At 35.2% G+C, this 9,383-nt stretch overlaps 1 long non-coding RNA gene across 1 annotated transcript; it reads left to right on the top strand.

Annotated features, from left to right (window-relative positions):
* The first annotated feature begins 1,064 nt into the window (after positions 1–1,064).
* On the top strand, positions 1,065–6,050 carry LOC120514752. The gene is made up of 3 exons (XR_005630511.1): positions 1,065–1,536; positions 4,037–4,110; positions 4,209–6,050. It is a non-coding gene; the product is annotated as an uncharacterized LOC120514752 (long non-coding RNA).
* Positions 6,051–9,383: the final 3,333 nt, after the last annotated feature.

Here is a 9,383-nt window from a genome sequence, read left to right as displayed (position 1 = left end):
TTCAGTCAACAGGATCTCTATTGTTAATAGCGCTGAGCTCATATTTTTCCTTAGGTTTCTAACGGTATTTAACTCCGTTATTTAAACCCTTTTTAATTCCTCCATAGTGGATAAACTACGAAAATATACGAGGTCGGACACCGTAACAAACAGATTGGTTTTGAAATGATGGGTTCTATAATTCGACCACTTAAACGTTATGAATGTTTCTGTTAAAGTGTTGTAAAATACCGAGGCTAAATTACTAAAATGAATAAATAAATATATGACAAAGGCACACAAGGCACACTATTAATTTTGTCATGCCTGCAAAAACTCGTATTTCTGTGTATTGGCCAGTTTAATGTTTGGTGTGGTGTATTTTCGTAAATAAATTTCAGCTTTTTGTTTTTGGTCGTTGATGTCTGCTCCTTTGCTATCACTTCGCAGTCGAATGAAAGTGTAGGTTCTTGCAATAAATAACATTTCTTAATAATATTGCATTTTATTTATTTTTAAAATGTTTATTCTTTATATATACAAACGACATATACGTATAAAATATGAGAAAACCCCATCAGGTTTGTTGTAATAAACGACTCAGCTATGATCATTTCCTTTACCCCATAATGGTACCTGGTAAATTATGATATAAAATATTGTAGAGAATATTTTGATAAAGCATTTTATTTAGCATTCTTTGAAACTGAGTGTATATGTAACGATTCAGTTTGATCGTCGTCTCAGTATCCTGCCACATTGCCATATAGTGTGTATTTACAAATCAATCCACGCATACTGTACATTAAATTCACTGAGCCGCCTTCTGTTTTGCCGACGTAATTAATATTCAGTCTATCGGACACGTCCCGTGGGGTCTTACATTTTGAGGCCCATTAAAAATGAGGTACTTTCTGGCAAACACTGTAAGACTAGCGCTTTAATGAACACCGTACGTTTGAGTTTAATAAAATTCCCCTGTTTCGCAACACCCGTATTGCACGGTTTGTTGGTGATACCATTTGGAGTAGGCTATGCCATAATTAATGCATTGTGATTTATTACCAGAATTCCGTCCTCTTTACATACTGTAGGTACCCATTTCCTTCATTTCATTCTTTGGAATTGAGAGTGCCTCTTAAAATGTAAAACTTTCACAACTTCCATTCACTGTCGAAAGCTTCTCCAACGCGGCACCTCTTCTGCGTGTCCCTCGGTGTGCCCCGTTTGGAACGCGCGCGCGAGAGACGGCGTCTCCGGGCTGAGGTCGCGCGCCTCTCCCTCACTCCTCACAGGCAGCTGCGGCATCGCGTCGAGTCGACGACGGGCGTGTGCACCTGTTGGACATCTGCGTCCGTCGCACAATGTTCAAATGCCAGCCGATATCCTCGCTCTCTTCTGTGCGTCAAGCTACCGAGAGCCACCAGAAAGGTGTTTTGGAGCAAGACGGGGAGAGCCGCCAGTAGAAACTATTTAATTTTGGCTCCCGCACAACGCCCACCCTGTAATGGAAGAAGCAGGTTCAGAGAATGGATGGATGTTTTGTTGATGTCACAGGTAACCTAACATAATTGGAATTTAAATTTAAGAAGATTAATTTACCTTGATATGTAAAAGTACCTTTTAATGTCTGATAAGGCAGAATATTCCCGTAACAAAATCTGGACTATGCAGCAAAAATAATTTCGACAATGGGCACGCCGAAGTTTCAAAATATTCCCCTGCTTCTCATGTAGAGCACTGTCTGTAAAAGTAATCCAGGAATACTGACACTGCTGTCCGTAGTTTTCCGCTACATTTGTACAGATAATAATACAGCGACTAAGCACAATACACCGAATTTCACCGTTAAAAAATAATACGGATGAACTGCGAGAATTTTATTATTCTCTCCGCCAAGATAATAGCAGTGATGTGCTGTTTATATAAGAGAGGAGGAGAAACACTTTCATAAATGAAAGACTGTCATATTTTAAGGTCTGTCTACTACCTGGGTGGGCTGAAAGTTCGTTTGAAAAATGTAAAGGCTGCTTATAATCAGCCTTGGCTGGAATGTTAGCCCTGATTTAAAGGTAATAGCAATAGCATGTTTTTTAAAAACAAATGGTCGTGGCTTTTGTATTATTAATTCTTACAGCATTTGTAATTAACTGATACCATAGCATATTCTTCTCCTACACGCTGAACGCGAGTAATGGAAGCTGTTACAGTATTTTTAATATAGCATAAACCGTGAATTTGAACAAATCTGTATCGAACCCTATTTCTCATCACCTTGCTTGAATGCAGAAAGAAGTGCAACATCTATAATTATGAATATGTGCACGTACTGGGCTTAAATTCCACGGTGTCCTCATCCCATTAGATTGCCTGATGTCACTAAGCATCAAGGTGGAGTGTGACAAGTGCTTTTGTGTTCCATTTTAAATGTTCATGCAAACCATAACTTGAAACAATGTCATCTATCAGAAATCAAAACCTCAAAGAAAGTGATTTATTGACTTTAAACTTTAATCGTTCATATTAGCTATTCCCTTTTAAAGGTGTCATTTTAATTATTTTATTAATAGAATTGCCAAACCTGTAAATGATAATGTCTCTTTGAAGGTTGTTTATTAAAGCAGTCCAAAACAGGAAAAGGCAAATGATAGAACACATCAAGTTGTGCTAAGTTTTAATAATGTAGTGCTCTGCTACTTTTATTAATTACTGCCCTGGATTAATGCTGAGGGACATTACTTGAAAATCCAAAAAGGGTTGCGTTTTATTTCTCATGGAATTATTTTTCAAGTTAAGTCACTGTTGATTCACAGGCCAGTTATTATTAGCATTATGTCAGTGTCCCAGCTTTGTTAAGTTCGTCACTAAGTCATTGTCATTGAAATGCTTGAGGACAGTCCTCTAACTGCATTAATGGTATGGCCGTGTTAAATGGCTGGTATCGAAGTCTGAATGGGTATTTCCATTCCTGGCAGAAGAATGTGATTGGTAAAATTGTTACGCTATTGCCCCCCCAATAACACTTCCATTTACAACTTTTCTTGGTGGGGGCTGCAATATGCTTTGATAGATAATTCACTAGATAATGGCATCCTTTGTCCAATTATTCCTATCATACCTGCAGTTAATTACAGTATAATGTCAATTAATTTTCCTTGTATTGAAAATTAAAATTCTATTAATCAATTTAGATCCTATTGTCTAGGGAACTTTCAAATGCTAAAAAAATTTGCAATACAAATGTGCATGTGAACAGTTAATATCTCAGTTGAATCTGGTATCCGGCAACTTTAATTTAGTGTATACAACATTTCCTATTATGCTGGAAGCTACTTTAAAAAATGTGCCTGATATTTTTATTTTAGTCACTCAGTTTGAAGGTAAACTTGAAGCAAGTGTTTTAACCTCCTAATCCTACAGTAAGCACAATCTCAAAGACGGTTCTGTAATGACACTTTACTGGGTTGTGTGGTTCCTAGTAGAACCTTTGCTTGACAAAGAGCCATTTATTCTAAGAAGGATTCTTTGCATACGAATTTTGGTTCTTTGGGCATTAAAAAATTTCTGCTTTGTCCACATATTAGAAACATTTATAATTTCCATTAGGCTGCCTGCCTAATATGATGCTGACAGATCAAAAAAGCTGAGCTGAGGCGGTGTTACCGTATGCGGCAGGAGTCCTTTTAAAATCAGAAACCCATCAATTCTTTACAGATCTTTTATCATCTGTTTATGGTGATTTTATGAAACCTGTATAGGGATCTGAATATATCTTTTTTCTGGAACTTTTATATGGATGGTTCATTGGGTAACCAAAAATTGTTCCCTTATTGCACCGCTTTGAAGAACTACTTTGGCACCTTTATTTTTAAGAATGTACTTTGGGATTAAAATGTTATGCACTCTCTTCTGAGAGAATTGTAACTCTGGATTAGAAAACCTGAAAATAAAGACAATAGTAATATTATAATTAAACATTGTTTTTATTAGGCGAGCATATAATAAAATGTATTTATTTTAAAAACGTATTTGGCAAGTCTTTACATTCTTTCAACAGCAAGCTGCCCCCTGTACTCCATATTCAGATTTTGAGTGGGAGCAGAGAGTGGCGTGTATGATGGAACTGGGAAGGTAAGGGTGCATAACAGCTTGGCTGTCTTTATTATAGGGTGATGTTTAAAAACTACCTCTTTAAAAACGTTTGCATCTGCCCACCTTTCCTTCCTTAGATCGTGGAGAGTTGGAGCCAGTGCAGGGCGGCACAAGGTGGGGACCAACCCTAGGCAGAATGTCAGTCCATCACGGGATTTATTCATGCATGCTGGGCCAAGTGGAGTGCATATTCATCTTAATTTGTACTTCTTTGGAAAGAAGGAGGAAACTGAAATATCCACAGAAAACCCACAAACACAAAGGGGTATTATGCAAACCCTACCCTGCATTACTGCAGCCGTGCTAACCACTTCATTAACTACATGGATTACTGCACAAGTTTGTTTTGGTAGTTTTAGTTCTGATGAGGGTTCAATGTTTACATGCTTTTACTGGTTTATAGAGACTATATAGTGTGTGCTGGGTTTGTTTTTGTTCTTTTCTTTACATGTTTTCATTTTCCAAGATGCTACATTTTTCTGTCATGCTCCCTGAATTTAAACAACTGAGAGTAATTAATTCAATGCAATTGGTGGCTTGGAATTCTTTTTGTCTTGTGGTGTTTTGCCCAATTGGACACTTTTGTTAGACTTAATGTAATGAGTTGCATTGAATACACTATTGGGTCCTGTCTTTTTGGGTGATATGGACATAGGAGGGGAGTCAGAAATAAGCAAAGCCTGTCAAGATTTCTGTATATGCAGTGTTCTGAGGTTCATTTTATTTAGTAGGATTTGTTTTGTGTTTTATTTGTTTTGTTCTGGTGAGGGTTATATTAATCTAATTTTAAATGTTATTTGTATTTGCTGCTACAGTTTCATTTGTCTGTAGTCCCGAACAGGCTTTCTCTACATTTTCTGAAACCTACAGACCTTCTCTTGGTCTACCCAGTCTTAACTTTGATATTGGAAGGCATCACCAATTTCTGATTCTGTCACGCATGCATGTGTCCACATACATCTGTTTTGTTTAATATTTGAATGTTCTTTGATATCATTAATAACTGATATTTTATTCAATTCAGAGTGAATGTAATCCAAAGGATACACACCCATTTATTTTTAAACACACATGTTCTAGTTTATGATTGCTGGGAATAAAAGTGGTTAGGAACGACTCTGGACAAGGTAATAACCCAGTGCACACCAAAATCTGAAGTTATTTACATAGAAATAGTACCATTATAACTGAATATCTTTATTTTTAATTATCATTAGCAATTGTTTCTGCCCCTTAGAATACATTGTTGGTAAATGCTAGTGAACAACTGTTGATGAAGCATTAGCTGTACTGAGTAGTTCTTAACATTTATAGGTTTCTAATGGTTAATGCTTAACCTTTTCATTCCAAAGACAATTCACATCCCTCACTTTCTCAGAGTTTTGCAGGTAGGCATTATTTGGCCAAACACTTACTGCCTTAAATGTATTTACTTTGGTGCCAAATTATGCCTATTGAATTTTGTGAAGCACATTCATCATTAAATCATTTGTACCTCTGCCACAAAATACAAATGCATATCTGGATCCATCAGAATAAAAGGTGACATTTTTTGGATATGGCAGTTTAATAAATGTAAGCAAACTGTTGTTGTATTTTAAGCTTTAAATTGTTGTGCAAATGTTTTGCTATATTTACACATTTTGTTTTAATTTACATTTACTGTATATACAGTATAAAAATATTTTAGTTTGTACTTTTTGAAAATTTGAGCATATTTAACAATATCTTTCAAGCTTAAGACAATGCCCTTTTCAAATGTAAACCTTCAGTGAGAAATTAAAAAAACAAGACCAAGCTGAAGGCTGACCAAGAATTTTCAAGGGTGTTCTGGTTACTAAAGAAGACAGATCAAAGGGTGATATATAGGTGATGCTGGGTCCTGAATCACTTAGTATACTATTTGTTTTTTTATTTTTTATTTTTTAAGAATCTGTAATGAGCAGCCTCAGTAACCCACTGCTGCGTTTTTATATATAATATATATATATATATATATATATATAAATCTATAAATATATATACAGTGTGGGTGTGTACAGTATATATATACTGTGTGTATATATGTGTGTATATATATATATATATATATATATATATATATATATATATAGTATAGTATAGATTTTTTAATGTAGTGCTTCTTATCAGAAAATTTCATCCAGCCTTTTCATGTCTTTTCTGAAAATCAAGTCATGTAAATAGAGCTAATAAGAACTCGGCAATGATATGCTGTTTCTCTGTAAAGCTACTTGTATGTTACCCGAATTAAAGCCTCATGCTTTCCCCCAACCCACTAATGTTTGTGTGTTTTGCCATTCATTGCCTGTTTAAATGTGTGTGTGTGTGAGTGTGTTTGTGGGCTTGCAATTAGGTATTAAATAAAAGAGACTATTTATTTCAGTGACGGAATGACCCCTGTTAAATACAATATAAGGAAAGTTGAGCTTTAAAAATGTTCATTAATAGTAATAGTTTCATATTTGTTAATGCAGCAAAAGTGCATTCATACAGTGTCTTGTCATCCCTGTATGAAAGTAAGTGGTCCCCTTCTGTCTGACAGGCTCAAACAGTTGTTAATCTTGTTCAAGAAATTTTGCATAATCAGTCTCCCTTGTGAGATATTGCTTTCTGCTATCAAACACTGTAATGACTACCTGGTGTTTCACTTTGTTGTTTTGATCCTGCACGCTGTTGATGTATTCATTTGCACTGTGTTATTTAATACTGCATTAAGTTTTTTTCCCCATTTTTAGAACTCTGCCGTTACTCTCAGATAGCCAGAGCCGGCCTGTTCCAGCAGTATGGGGTGAAAGGCAGGAACCACTGTGTTCATTAGGATTTCGGAGGAATAAAGAAAACCTGCAGAAAACCACATGGCTATGGGGATGGCCACACAAATTCCATACAGACAATAACTCAACAAGAGCCTTGATCCTTGGTGACTGCTGTAGCACCTTTACATATTACTATAGTCACTAAAACATAATGTGGATGTTAACCCAGTGTAAGTATGAAAGTTAATTTAATCGTTTACATACTTTTTGAATATGATTGAATTTTTAAATTAATTTACAAGATTGTTTTTAATTGTTGTGGTAATTGTATTATATTCTCGTTCACAAGAGACCATTTTGGTGTCCAAAGGGTCCTAATCATTCCTATTGCATAAAAGCCCTGTTGACTTGTTAATCAGTTCACTGGTTACGACTCCACAGCAGGTGCTGGCACATGAAGTACACACTGTGGCTTACAGCTTTGTGGAAAAAATAAAGCTTCTGTTATGGCCTGCCTTGCAATACATAATTGACATGTTCTGTAGAAAGTGAGTTTCTTTGGTAATGAAATGCATATACTTGCTAATTGAACCATACCACAAAATTGGCTGCTCCCAAAAAAAAAGTGTGGCTTGGTACTTTTGATATAGAAGTGTTCCTCTTAGATTTTCTGAGTGTGCTTACATCCATGTCATTAAAGGTTTATAAGGTATAACAGGCTTTGTAATCACAGTTCAGTCTGTTATCTGCCTCTTGTTTATTGTGTACTTAAGCAGTTTTCTAAAGTAAGTTCCAATATGAAAAGTAATCAGGTTATTAGTAGGATGTCATGCAAGGAAGAGTAATTCCTTAGCAAAAAGGGTAAGTGTGGTGTTATACTTTAGCATCAATCTCATACACTGAAAAAATAACTAAAGGGAATATTTACTTTATCTAATTCAAGTTAATTTACCTTAAAATAATTGTGTATGGTGGTAACATGTAGCTATTTGTAGTTATGTTGACATAAATCTCTTAAGTGTCAAATTAACACAATTCATGTTGAAACAAAGCTTTAGATGATTTTTTTTTTTAACCGAGGCATAATCTGTCTGGATAAGTAACTGTTGTCATTGTTTGCTTCTTTATGTTAATTTAAAGTTAACACATGGTATGCCCTTTTTCAGTATACACAGTCACATTAAGTTGATTTAATTTAAACAAGTTTTATATACTGTGCATGACTCTGCTATTTTTACATAAAATATGTTTACATAAAGAACTGCCCTTTAAGTTACTTTTTAGCCCAAGAGAAGATCCTCATACCTTTCATAGTTGGAAAGTTTCTGCAAGTTGATTTTCTTCTGAATACTCTGGGTTTTGTCTGGTAGTGGGAACTGACGTATTATACTTTTTTTTATTATACTGGTAAACTTGTCACCCACCCTCCATCACTAAATCATCCTTTTCTTCTATTCACTACAGCAAGGCATTAATTGTAGGATTTTAGTGAAGGTACAATCAATCAATGGAAGTTAATCATGTTTACCTTACACAATATTGTGTGCACTATTGCAGTTTTAATGTAATTTACATGTTTTATCGCTTGTGTTTAATATAATGTGTGCGTGTTGTTTTGTTTTTTAGTGGATTAGTATAAGAACACGTACAGTTAATTGGAAATAACCTTAGTCCATAGGTTTGAGTAAGTCAAAGCATTTTGCTGCTGTACAAGAACACAAACTTGGGCTAATGTAAGTTTATGTGGAAAACTGCAACAAAAGGTTTCTTTCAAATGAATTATGTTAGTTATGTGGAACTGGTTGACATAACTAGATTAAGGAATTCCAACATTTTATTTTTTTCAGTATAGAATACTGCCTGAAGCCTTTCAATGAACATGAATTATATAAAAAAAAAACTAGTAGTGTTAAGCATGCATCTTTTTTATGGTAAATAACAGGATGGTTAAATTAGAATCTTGAAATTCTTGTCCAATTGCAGTGAATCCCAACAAAAAAAGTCACAGGGACTTGGACATTTCCAGCACCCAATGCAGTTTTTTGTTGAGATCCATAGCATTGCAATTTAATTGCATTAGCTTTGATAACAAGCATTGGAGTTTACTGGGGTTTACCAGGTAATTTGATCCCATTTGCATCTACTAAAGGTATCTATTTAAAAAAATCTGAAAAGGAGAAAGCGAAGGTCTAAGATCAGTCTGCTCTTGTTTAAATATTTTTAAATTACATTGCAGAAAGAATGAAATCAATGGGTTTGCAACTGTTAAGAAATTTAAGAATGTGGCCATAACAAATACTGCAGCCATCCAGGATCTGAATTTGACAGCCTGGTTTTAAAGTGAGAAGAGGCATTAGAGTCTTATGTCCACTTTGCACACTCTTGAAATGTATATGCCATCCTTCATCCTAAAAAGCCTTGGCTTCATTTCAGATACACAGGTTTTTTCTCTTGCTATCTCCAAGGAAGATTCTC

Source organism: Polypterus senegalus, chromosome 14 (genome assembly GCF_016835505.1).
Source record: "Polypterus senegalus isolate Bchr_013 chromosome 14, ASM1683550v1, whole genome shotgun sequence".
In the NCBI taxonomy this organism is placed as follows: Eukaryota; Metazoa; Chordata; class Cladistia; order Polypteriformes; family Polypteridae; genus Polypterus; species Polypterus senegalus.
This window is presented reverse-complemented; position numbering and strand designations above follow the sequence as displayed.